This window comes from Chinchilla lanigera, unplaced genomic scaffold (genome assembly GCF_000276665.1).
Source record: "Chinchilla lanigera isolate Chin_1 unplaced genomic scaffold, ChiLan1.0 scaffold00015, whole genome shotgun sequence".
Taxonomy (NCBI): Eukaryota; Metazoa; Chordata; class Mammalia; order Rodentia; family Chinchillidae; genus Chinchilla; species Chinchilla lanigera.
In genome coordinates, this window is record NW_004955416.1 from 19,451,770 (window position 1) to 19,464,718 (window position 12,949).

The 12,949-nt window shown below is 45.7% G+C and overlaps 1 protein-coding gene across 3 annotated transcripts in view; it reads left to right on the plus strand.

Moving 5' to 3' along the window:
* The first annotated feature begins 4,644 nt into the window (after positions 1-4,644).
* Positions 4,645-12,949, plus strand: part of Sv2b (synaptic vesicle glycoprotein 2B) — a 194,369-nt gene continuing 186,064 nt past the window's right edge. Inside the window, exons 1-2 of one of the 3 annotated variants that reach the window (XM_005381593.2) lie at positions 4,645-5,029; positions 5,550-5,709. The gene's annotated coding sequence lies outside the window, so the exon portion shown is untranslated. Of the gene's footprint in view, positions 5,030-5,435; positions 5,739-12,949 lie in introns of those variants that run through there. The other 2 variants (XM_005381594.2, XM_013512680.1) reach the window with 2 other exon arrangements.

The following is a 12,949-nucleotide window of genomic DNA, read 5'->3' on the forward strand; positions in this document are numbered from 1 at the left end:
TATAATTTCCCATATTAAGCAAATAAGAGGAAACTCATGCAGTTGTCTCAGTAGCTCCAAAAATGTCGGTTACATTCAGTTCACATTTATATACTTTTTGGAGAATTTGCCTAAGAAGAAACTTCTTTAATCTCCTAAATCTTTGAAAAAACAGCAACGAAGGGGAGCAGATTAGGCAGCTGAGAAAAGCAACATAAGAGAGTTTCTCTTTCCTTTCCCTATTTTCCTAAAAGCAGCACATCTATTTATGAGAGTGTCTCTCCTCCTCTCTCTACCATGAAGGGCAAACATTAATCACCAGGTAGAGATGAACTGAGACACTTAACAGCCCAGAGATGGCAGCAGAGAAATCAACGTAACAAACTACCCACCAGCCTTTACCTACCATAGGCTCCTAGAAATTTTTCTTCCCACAATTTACCTTCCCAAGAAATTCCAGGTTTTTTTTGTCTTGTCATTTCTTTAACAAATTATTGTTCTTTGTTGAAGATACTACACAAGCTGGAGTTCTAGGCCATCTCAGTGAGAACCACGCATGTGTTGAGTATCTCCTTGGTATATATGAAATATACATGCTCACAAATTTGGTCTATTTTTTTCTTGTTCATTTGTCTTTTGTTACAGGACACCAGCCAAGAACTTAGGGCACAGGGAAAATTATTTTCAGTCCCCTTCATTCATGGCTAGCATCATACTAAATGATAACAATGCTTTCCCTCAGAAATTACATGTAAGACTTATAATCACTTCTAAAATTAAGATGACACATAACAATATGAGGACATCACTCCTAACCCCAAATTTGAGAATAAGACAATCGTGTGCAGTACCATCACTTTTTATTCAACCTTAAATGAAAGTTCGTAGCTAAGGCAACAGACATGAAAAAGTTTATATACAAGATATAAACATTGGAAAGGAAAAAATAAAATTGTCTTTATTTGCATGTGTTATGTGCCATAAACATTAAAGGAGTATATAAATATGGGAATAACATACAAAGACAAATTTTATTTTGGTACTTGAAATCTGGTCAATATAAAAGTTAATTTTATTTTGGTAAGCTAGCAATGAGTAATTAGAAAATGAAGCAAAAGCACCATTTACAGGAATAAAGATTCAAATATTTAAGCACAGTACAACAAAATTCATATGAGATCTACCCACTGAAATCTATAAAATATTTCTGAGAGAAATTAAAGACCAATAGAAATAAGGAGATAAGCAAAGTAAAATGATTTGAAAAACTATTGCTAAGGTGTTGATTATCATCAAATTGATCTACGTATTTGAGGCAGTTCTTAACAAATCTCATCAGAGTTTGTGTGTGCTAATTTGAGAAGTTGATGCTAAAGTTTTTGTGGAAAAGCTAAGGATTTAAAGGAGATAAGACAGTTTAGAAGGAGAACAAATTTAGTGGATGAACACTATCCTATTTCAAGACTCGTAATGAAAGGGAATTAATTAAGACACTGCAATGTAGACACAAGGACATGCACATAAGACCAGTGAAAGAGTGGCGACTCTAGACATGGTCTAAAACAGATCTAGAAGTAGATCTGGAATGGTGACCTAGGTGGCCACTTGATTATAACAAAAGCGCTATGGCATGCTAGTCAGTAAGAATGGCTGTTTCCATAGTAGTTTTTCATCTGGCTATTCATGTAAGAAATGAACTTTGATTCTATGTCATTGTACACATGAATAGAAGATAAACCAAAGTGCAGGGCAAAGCAAACAAGATTATAGAAGGAAATAATGAAAAAAAAATAATGGATAATAGCTGCCCAACCCTGTGGTAGATGAGGGTTTCCTAACTGGGACTCACAAAAAAAATCTTGTGATCAGTCTTCTAATTACAAAAGAAAAAAATTGATAAGTTGTTAATTAAAATTAAGAGAATAAAATATAAGACCCAAACAAGATATTAAAACTATCTACCTACTATCTCTGAATTCATATCTAAAATAGAGTGCCTACAGATGAATGAGAAAAACATAAATAAAACTTTATAGATTGGTCAAAAGACTTGCAATGACCCTCCATAAAAGGATGTCACAATGGCCAATATGCATATGAGAAGTTGCTTAACATTATTATTATTATCTTTGAGACAGGGTCTCATCATGTAGTCCAGGCTGGCCTTGAACTTGTGGCAACCCTTCTGCCTCAGCCTTCTGGGAGCTGCTCAGATCCCAAAATCTCTATCAGGCAGTGCTTACTAGAGAAACAGATTAAACACAAGATATACAAATATATAAGTATTTACCAGATTGGCTTACAATGGCTGGCCAGAGAGGCAGGTGTGGAAGAGTGCAAGAGGCCTATCTGCACAATGGGGATGCAAAGGATGCAGTCAAAGGCCTGGAGTTCACTGCCATGTCCCGTGCAAGTCTGTGTTGGGAGGCTGAAGGGCCTGGGATGGAAGTCAGGAGATGACATCTAAGGTGAAGGCTAAGACTGGAGCTCCTCTGAAGAAACAGCGTATGCACCACCGCATCTAACTCACCGCTATTAATTAACAAGGAGGTTCAAATTCAAGTTACATCAAAACCCACAACACACCTGCAAGAATGGCTAAAATTTAAAAAGATGGACAATGCTGAGTTATAGCACAGAGGCAGAATAGCTGGAATTTTCTAATATTGCAATTGTGGCTGTAAATTGGCAAACCACTCTGGAACGCTGTTTTGTGATATCAGCTAAAATGAAAACTTGCCCCATGACCCAGCTATTCCGTGAGGCCATTCCTTTTCCAAGAGAAAAAGGTGCCTATATGTATCAAATGCTCACAGCAGCTTTAGTCAGATCAGCTGCAAGCAGGAAGCAACCCACGCATCCACCAACAGGAGAAGGGATAAATAAATTGCGTTACATTCAGGCAATGCAGTACTTTGCAATAATAAAAAGGAGTGACCTACCAAAATATCTGCAATGATATGGATGGATCTTCCAGACGTTCTTTTGAGTAAAAGAAACCACACACACAAAAGAATACCTATGGTATGATTCTATCCATCTAGAGTTTAAAAATAGGCAATACAAATCCATGCTGAAAAGGGCCATAGCGACTGAACTTGGGCCGTGAGTGGTATTACCTGGGAAGAGACATAAAGAAACCTCTTGATGCCAGAACCGTTTACAGTCTCTTTTTTCTTTTTGCGGTGTGTGTGTGTGTGTGTGTGTGTGTGTGTGTGTGTGTTTTTCCGGAACCGGGAATCAAACTCACGACCTCGAGCTTGCCAGGTAGGCTCTGTGCCGCTGAGCTAAACCCCCAGCACCTGTTTACAATCTCAATCTAGATCATGGCTATGCTAACAGACACTGAGCAGAATTTGTGTACTGTGTGTTCTGCCTATATGTAGCAAATAAACATGCTTTCCTACATCTTCCGGTCTGATGAGGAAGGCAGACAACTAACCTTAGTAATGTTTTGGGTGCTGTGGTAGGGGAACTAGTGACAGCTCTGGGTACATGGAGCAAGGAGAACTCAGTATTCCAGGGATGTGAGAAGACTTCCTTGAAGAAGGGACGGCTCAGATGAAACCACAGCCAGAGGAAGAGGATATTCTAGGCCGAGGGAGTAGCACGTACAAAGGCCCGGATGGAAATGGGGTAGGGAGGCATGTTTAAGGAGTTCAAAGTTCAGTGTGGCTGGAGGGCAAGGGGAAAAAATGAGGAAGGAGAGGCGAGGATGTGAGGGTCAGCCTTTTTTTTTTTTTCTTTTTCATTTTTTTGTACTGGGGATTGAACCGAGGACCTTCTCACTGAACTACATCCGGCCCTTTCAAAAAAAATTAAAAAAAAAAATTAGAGAAATGGTTTTACTAAGTCACTGAGTTGCCCAGGTGGAGCTCAAACTCGGAAGCCTCCTGCCTCAGTCACCCAGAGTGCACCATCGCACCCCGTGGAGGTCTGTTCTTTGATCACCCTCTTCTAAGGACTTGGGGAAGCCAGGGCATAGGAAGAAGTCAGGAGCAGACACTTCCTACTCTTAAAGAAGCGACCCTCGGCGGCTGAGGAGGTGAAACCCTTGCAAGGCAGTGGTCGGGGGAAAAGCTTGAGCCAGGAGGAAGCCAGGGGCTGGAGAGCGGCTCAGGGATGCAGCCATGAAGCCGGGAGGCCAGAAGCGCTGGATGCGGAAGAGGGAAGAGGAGTTTCAGCCGTACTGGGACAGAAACGCAGTTCAGACCTGAAAGGAGGCCTGCAGTGTTAGGGGCTTTGCTTGCGCCCCTGAATTTCCAGGGTCATTTCTTTGATCCTCCTTTCCTCTTAAAACGAATCTTATGCTCCAAAAAGAGGCTTTCAATGGTAGGAGAACCTTGGCAGTTTTATTTGCCAAATCTTTCTGAATGGCGTCGGGGGCGTTGGAAGGAGGGGGACAGAAGTGGAGCTTGGTTGAAGACACCAGGTCCCAGTTTTCCTGTTCGCCCCACTGACCACGCAGATAAGGGCAGAGCAGATCGCCAGCGTCTATTGCTAAGATACCGAGAGAATGGCACAACCAGAGGACCCCCTCCCCAGGAGGTAGGGGCTCCGGCTGCGACAGCGGCACGTGTGGAGTAGGCGGAAGGGCTTGAGGCCCCGACAGCGCCACCTCGTCCTGGGCAGGGTGGGTGGACAGCGCGAGGTGACGATTAAACCTGGAGGACCCAGAAGTTCGCAGACGGGTGGGTCTGCACGTCCAGAGAGCTTGGAACCCCGCTGTCTCCGCTTCCCTCCGCGCCACCCCAAACATCTTTTCTTGAACCAGAAGGGGATTTAGAAGCACAGAGCAGTCAGCAGCCCACACCTTTCACGCCCGGGTTAGGACCGGATCTGCCGAAGAGCGGACGCGAGGCTCCCGCCCGGGCTGCTCGTGGGGCGGGGGCGCGCTGCGTCTGGGCGCGCGGCGGCGGCGTGGGCGCGGCGCTGCAGGTGTGAGTGACACCGCGGCGATCGCCGGGACCCGCAGAGCCGGAGCCGCCTGCTCTGCCGAGGAGGAAGCCTCTCGGCCCGCGCCCCGGACCCACCGCGGGCCCCCACCCAGGTAGGGGACGGCGACGCGCGCTGCGATGCGCGAAGACCCGGCCCGGCCGCTCGCCTGCCGCGGCCGAAACGCACCCGCTGGTGCCGGGAGCGGGGCTTGTGGTGCGCGGCGCGAAAGACCCGGCAGAGTCCGGGAAAGCGCGCGCAAGAGCAAGCGCTCGCCGGCTGCCAAGGGGAGCGCGCTCCTCGGAAGTGGCCTCCCCAAGGGCTGGTTGTGAAACCCTTTGAACTATTAGCGCCCTAAATACTTCTGCAACTTAGGCTGCTGACATTGACGGCTCCGTCCCGCTGAGCTTCCCGAGCCGCCGCAGTTCGTTCCCGTTAGGTGGATTTTGTTGTTGTTGGGTTGTTCTTGAGATTAAAAGCGTGCTTGACACCTAGTGGCTCTGAGTTGGGGTTCGTGTGTGCTTCTGGGTGTGGAAGGCGCTCTTCGCGGGCGTGGGAGCCGTTTCGTAGTCGCGCAGAGGATTTGTTTATAGATGGGTTTTAGCGCATGGAAAAGAACACGATTTGTTTTGCAGGGATGGGCGAGCAAATGCGTGTAGCCGGGGAGGAGCGAGGCAGGGCTGTTTGTTCCGCAGACAGACGGGAGCTCTCTGCTGTCCAGCGCTCGGCAGGGCAGGGCGGGGAAGCGCTACCCTTGATCCAGAAATCGCAGCTGAAAACCAGCTCTGTTTAAAGGTAACTTAGCGTCGGCGTCTTGGGCTCCGGTAAGAGCAGCCGGGGTGAGGCGGGGTGGGGCGCTGAGCGAAGCTTGCTCGGTTTCTAAGCCTGTTTGGAAGTTGAATGTGGGGGCCCTGGGGGCGCAGGGAGTGGCGCTCAGAGTGTGCGGGTGACAGTTAAGCATTGTTACCAGCTCAGGGGTTGTTCTGGTCTGCACGTCCCTTCTGTGCTTCGGCTTCCTGCCCTTTCCATGAGAGGTGACTTGTCCTGTTGGCTCTAGTGGATGCGGTAGGTGCAGTGAGCTTCATTCTGAGTCAGCAGATTCTCAAGCAGCACTTAGTGTGTGTCAGAGGTGGGATTAATCCCGAAGGTGCAGCAGTGATGAAGTCCTGGCTCCCCGCAAGCTCGCACCTGCTGGGGGGAAAACAGCTGTAGTGAGGGAGTGTGACATGTCCTGAGACGGTGGTGTGCAAGGGCAGCAGTGGTTGTAAAGAGAAGAGAACTGTTTAACAAATGAACCCCCTGCTGATTTCAGCAGGGATTGGGTTGTTCTTCCGTCCCTTGGTCTGGGCATGACCCACATCCCCTTACCAGGCAGGGTAGAGCAAGCAGGCTTCCTCAGTATGTGACCAGACCCCAGCAGAGACCGGCTGGCACTAAAGAAAGGGCACGCCCATTGCAGGTTGGCTTTTTCATTTGAGATATATATGTGTATATATATATATATATATATATATATATATAGAGAGAGAGAGAGAGAGAGAGAGAGAGAGAGAGATGAGAGACAGACAGAGAGAGACAGACAGAGAGAGAGAGAGAAACAGGGTCTTGCTCTGTAGTTTAGGCTGGTCTTGAACTCACTATGTGGCCCAGGTTGGCCTTGAACTCCTGGTGATCCTCCTGCCTCAGCCCAGGTCCTTGACCTATCCTTGTCCCAGCCCAGTTCAAAAAGAAAATTCGGAACTAAGATTTTCCCAAGTGGGAGGGATAAGGGAAAGCTAAAGCTGTTACTACCCATCTGCTCTGGGAGAAGAAAATCCAGTCTCAAGGGTGTAACTTCCTGGACAAAAGCTGTGGCAGGTAATGCAAAATGATAGAATGAAGAGCTCTGGGATCTGCACATTTGCCAGAGATGCATGTTTGTGCCCCATGTAACCTAAACCAGCATCTGGGTGCTTGGAGGGCAGCCTGGGGCACCACAGGGAGCACAGGCTTGGGGCTTGGATGGGGCAGGTCATCTGATCTGTACAGTGGTGAGAACAGTAGGGCTGTTCTGATCATTACATAACAGATACTTAAAGTATTCGTCCATTGCTGGATCATTGTCATATGTACATTGCCCGGTACAAAGTGGGTGCTCATTGGCATCCCTAGCATGCGTTAGGAACTACTGTATGAGGAAGGAATACAGAATTGAACCAAATAAAGCCCCTACCCTTAATGAGCTTAAGTTAATGTGTGTGTGTGTGTGTGTGTGTGTGTGTGTAATGATGGACATACTACTAAGCGCACACATAGCATGTTACTAAAGAGACATTATAATGCAGAAAAATAAACTAGCGTAAGAGGCATGGGGAGCGCTACCAGGCAGGAGTGGGGCTTGCTATTTATTTATTTTTATGCAGCTTGGTTAGGGTGGGGTGCCGGCAAGTGATATTTGACCAGATTGGAGAAAATGAGGGAGGAAGCCAGGCATTCTGGGCACCTGCTAATCCCGAGGTAGGAGAAGGGTCTGCTTATAAGAGAGCCAGAAAGGAGGCCAAGGAGGCTGCAGTGAGTAAGGCGGGGGACGCTGGTAAGCGTGGCATTCAGAGGGACGGCACAGTAAGGTCACTGAGGTAGTCCCTGTTATGATTTATGTTTGTCACTAAGATATATGTACTGAGTTGTCATTTAAGGAATTGGATGAGATCTGAAGCCCCCTATTTATCTTATTTTTGTTTTTATTTTTATTTTTTTCTGGTACCGGGAATCGAACTCACGACCTTGCACTTGCTGGGCAGGCGCTGTGCCGCTGAGCTAAATCCCCAGCCCTGAAGCCCCCTATTTAGAGGAAGAGTGGTTAGTAGTTAGGAAAGGTACCTATAGACACTCCAGGTACAGTCTAGCCAGCACACAGCAGGCACAGTTCTCTGAAAGGCAGCAGGAACTAGGGAGATGGAGAGACACAGTCAGATCTGCTTCATCCAGACCGAGGAGCGTACATGTGGGTCCTTTCCTTTCCCCAGTGAAAGAAAGGGTCATCTTTAGTGAACAGTCCAGTTGCTGTTGTCCTTGCTAGTTGTTATGCTTTTGTCTTGGAGAATGAGAAGAGTTTCCATGGTTATGAGAAGGTGTTGGGATCATCTGGAAATTGATTGACAGTCCAGGTACTGTGGAAGGCATTTACATAGTGCCACACGGCGAGTTTATATGGGGCTTCCATCTTATAGGCTTACTATAAACATTGCCATTTGCTGCTCCATCCTTTGTGACTTCAGCTCTCCAGGGGAAGCCCTGCACTGACACACAGCTGTCCTCAGTGCAGTAGGGCTACTGCAGTGTGTTCCAGGGGCAGAGTCGGGCTGGATGCCTGAGAACCTTGTCGAAGTGTCTGTGAAACAGGATGTGGCTGAGCTGGGGCCAGGTCAGGGTGTTTAGCTGGGTGTCCCCAAGTCACCTCAGAGAGCAACATTTACTTCTGTGCATCACCCACACCCAAGCTCTGGTGCTGCTGTTTTTGAAACCTGGTCCAGTCTCTGGTCTCTGTAGCCCAGTTGGTTGCTTTGCAATGGCTGAGACACTGCGTGGCGTGGCTAATGTGTCTTATTCCCACAGATCCATGCCATGAGAATCGAACCACAAGGAGGAGCGTCCCTGGTGTACATTTATTCAGAGCAAAGCAGATTAGCAGCCTCATACACATTAAGGCTGATCTTGTCAATGCAACGATAGGAGAAGCCACCCCTAAGCTTAGTGGCTTAAAACTACAACCATTTATTAATTTCTTAATTTCTCCCATGCCTGTGGAGTGGCTCTTTCCCCTGCCAGTGGGGTGGCTGGACAGCTGTGCTTGGTTGATCTCAGCTATGCTTGCTTCATGTGGTTTGGGTCTGCTGATGGAGAGATGAAGCTGGCTTCTCTATGATGACGTGAGCTGGAAGGTCTTGGCTGTGATCCATGGGGTCCCCCATCCTCCATAAGGTTGACCAGACATGTTCTCATGGTAGCGACAGAGGGCCAGGAGAAAGGGGGAGTTTGCATGGTCTCTTGGGGCCCAAGCTTCTCACAGAGCTTACCAGCACTTCATCCTGTTTATCCACAAAAGTAAGACACAGGCAGTCCAGAGGGGAAGGGCACAAACATAGAGTCTACCTTTTGCTGGAAGGAGCTGTATAATCACATTGTAAAAAGCATGAATATAGAGAGTGGAAAATTTTGGATTTTTTTTACATCTATAATAAGGACCTTGATGTTCAAGTTTCCTTGCCTCAGTTGCTTTTTTTGTGGACTCTACTTGTGAGGGTGACACCTATAGTTGTCCTTGTGACTTTTTGCTCTGGTTCCTTGGCTGCCTATCTATAGACATATGTATATTTAGAAAGCCATTCATTCACCTCATATTTTTTGATTGTTCTGTATTTGCCAGGCATTTTATAGATAGGAGACACAGGGCAACAAAACACAACCAACCAACTGACCATCCAACCAACTAGCCAATGAACTGACCAGCCAACCAGTCACCCAGCCAACCAGCCAACCAGCCAACCAACCATTCCCCCCTCCACCAAGATCCCATTTCATGAAGCATGCATTCTAGCTGGGGAGACAAATTATATATAAATAAGTAAGTATACAATATATCAAGTGATTAAGGAACATTAAGCAGGTAAAGGAGGTTGAGTGAGTGTGGGAGGGGAGGACAAGGTAAGGGTTGGGTTTGTAAGGAGGTGGGGGAGACATGAAGGAATTGAAAGAGTGAGCCAGGTGGATAACTTGGGAAAGATCTTTCTAGGTAGGAAGAACGGTAAGTGCAAAGGCCTTTAGGCAACAGAGCACTGGTGCATTCTGGGAGCAGTAAGAAGCCTCACGGAGGAGGAAGTGAATGAGACAGGGTAAGCATGGCAGAAGATGAGACCCAAAAAGTAGAAAGGAGGCAGGTAACACAGGGTCTTGCTGTGGTGGACTTGAGCTTTTGCTTTGAGTTGGCTGGGAACGCACTGGAGAATTTTAAGCCCAGAATGCCCTTGTCTGATTTATGTTTGACAGTGATCATTTATTTTAGCCTCAGAGCTTAGAATAGACTCGAATGTGTGTGTTGGGGGAAGGTTGAACATGGGGAGATTGGCCAGGAGGCGCTGCAGGTGAAAGATGCTGGTGGTCTGGAAGAGTGGTTGAGATGAAAGAAGTTGCTAAATTCTGGATATAGTCGATGGTAGCATTAGATTAGTCAATAGGAATCAAGGACAACTCCATATTTTTGCTTGAGCAACTGGATGAGTCCTTTACTGAGGTGATGAAGGAGCTGTTATAGGTTCAGTTGGACACCTAAGGAGAGCTGTTTGGTAGATAGTTGTGTGTAAGACTGTGGGGTCCAGGGATGATGTCCAAGTTTGAATAGCATGTTATATATTGTCCCTTCAATGAGCCAAGTAACTCCTACATCACAGTGCTCAGAATACTGCCTGGCACGTAGTATATGCTCAGTGAATGCTAACAGAATGAGTGAGTGGAAGAATTTAATTACCAGAGTGGACTGCAAGTCTTTGCTTTGGTGGATCTTGAAATCCAAGTTCCTGAAGTCATCCCCTTTCTTCCCAAGTCTCACAGGGAGCTTATTGTGAATCTTCTGGAATAAAACCAGATTTTGGATATGAAGGCTCCAATTTATGCCTTATAGAAAGCAATGTGACAAGTCAGAAAGAGGAACACGTGGAAACCAAAAAATAGCTCATACGTTTAAAAAAGGAAAAAGATCCTTCAGAGAGAAGTGGCTGAAATTCAGGGGTGTGATGTTCTTGGATTATTATTGTACTGCCTTTAATTTAAGAAGAACCAGAAGCAAGGAAGAATTCTGAAAAGGGGAGAAATTTATTTAAATCAATTTATGCTGAGTGAAAGAGTGTCACCAGCTTGCTTGAAAAAAATCTCACTTTTACAGTATCTTGCATGATGTGATGCTGTCTATAAGGAGAGAGCTAGACTATTGTCTTCTAGGGCTGAGGTGACTTCAGACTCAGACTGTGGGTGCTGCTCATTTACACCCCACGGTGTGAGTGATTTTGTGTGCATGTGTTTTGCTTGGAATGCCATTTGGTGTGAGGGCTCACACACAGACACAAAATTGCTTTCAAATAAGAAAAAACAGATATTGTGATTGAGAGGTTTTTTCTTCTTCTTCTTTTTTTTTTTGTGGTACTTGGGATCGAACCCAAGGGCAAAGTAGCTTGGGCTACATCCCCTGGCCTTGTTAGAACAGGGTTGAGCCAGGCATGGTGGCACATGCCTGTAATCCCAGTACTCAGGAGGCTGAGGCAGGAGGATTGCCATGAGTTCGAGGCCAGCCTGGGCTACATAGTGAGTTTAAGGTCAGGCTAAACTGCATAACAAGGCCCTGTCTCAAAAAAAAAAAAAAAAAAAAAAAAAAGAAAGAAAAAGAAGAAGACAGGGTCTCACTAAGTTGCTCAGGTGGGATTTGAACTGACTCTGCCTCTCAAAGTGCCAGGATTACAGGAGTGTGTCACCATACTTGGCTTTGAACATGGCTCTGTGTGTGTGTGTGTGTGTGTGTGTGTGTGTGTGGAAACAAAAGAACTAGAGCCTTCAATGATTTGGCTTTGGTTTGCATTTATCCTCCCAAGGTTCACACACCTGGTCCTCAGCACAATAAAGTTGAGTTGGGAGTCCTCACCAGAGGGGAACAGATGGGCCCCTGAATCTTGGACTCTCTGCCTCCCAAACTTTAGGTGAACTCGACCTCTTTTACAAAGTACCTAGCCTCAGGTATTTTGTTACAGCAACAGAAAATGGAAAGATACAAAGCCCAGGAGGAAATATGAGAAAGAGATAGAAACTTGGCCTTTACTTTTATGTGTGGGTCCAAGCCTGACTGTAAGATGAAGAGTCTGGAGCAATGGGCATTGGTACCAGACAGAACTCATTTTACTATTTTCTAGCTGTTTTAATGTGAGCAGATTACTTAATGTTTTGGGAGCTTTGGCTTTTTCAGTTATTAAATGGTAATACGTGTGGTGGTTATGATGATGATGATGATGATGGATACAGGTTTAATCCTCAAGTGCTCTGCAGTTCCCTTCATATGCCTGGACTTGGAAATATGTTTGTCTAAATGTTGATTAGAGGATTACCATGCCAGCCAAGAGACTTAAACATTCTATGATAGGAGAATTGAGAACCTATCATTTAACATTGACAGTGAAATTTAGAAGAGTATTTGTGCAAGGCGCATGATGTCCAAAATTAGACAAGTGGATAATAATGAACTTTATGGGCCAAAGATTTTCAACATGACTCAGAGGGAAAATCACCTTTTATTTTCTGTAGTAAACCAACCTCCTTAGCTCAGTTTTTCAGTGTCCCATAGTTTGTTGGAATTCCATGATGAAGAGCTAAGAGTCACTTGGAGTATGTAGACATGGCCCTCCCATCAGATTTCTCTGGGTACTAGTGATACAAAATCTGTCCTGTGATCCTCTGCTGGGAGACTCCATTTTTCTCTATGCCAGGAACACAGTAGGCATGCAATATGTATAGTCCTGTATTTATTAGATATATGAATGAGTAAATATTGTGGTGCTCTGTTGGCTGAGGCTTTTCATGGTTGTTCCTTACTGGTCTGAGCAAGAAATGAAAGTGAAAGTGATAGTGATGAGCTAGGTCTTTAGTACCTAGTAGGTACTTAGCAGTTTATAGTCTCCTTCTCCCCCTGCCCCCATGCCTTTGCTGCCATTCTGGCCTCTTCTGGTCAAAGATCATATACTTAGCTTTTCCTCTGGACTTCTAGATATACCATGAGTAAAGTCATGACCATTGATTACAGCTCACCCAAGAGTGTCTCCTGCTCTGCTGTGCTAGTCTGCTTTGTGTTACTATAACAAAATAGTAGAGGCTGGATACTTAAGGAAAAAAAAAATTATTTAGCTCACATTTCTGGAGATTTAACAGCATGGTGCCAGCATCAGCTTTTGCTGATAGCATCAGAGAAGGAGGACAGCATCAGATAATGGGAGCCTCTGGAAGAGAGAAAGAGAGAGAGAGA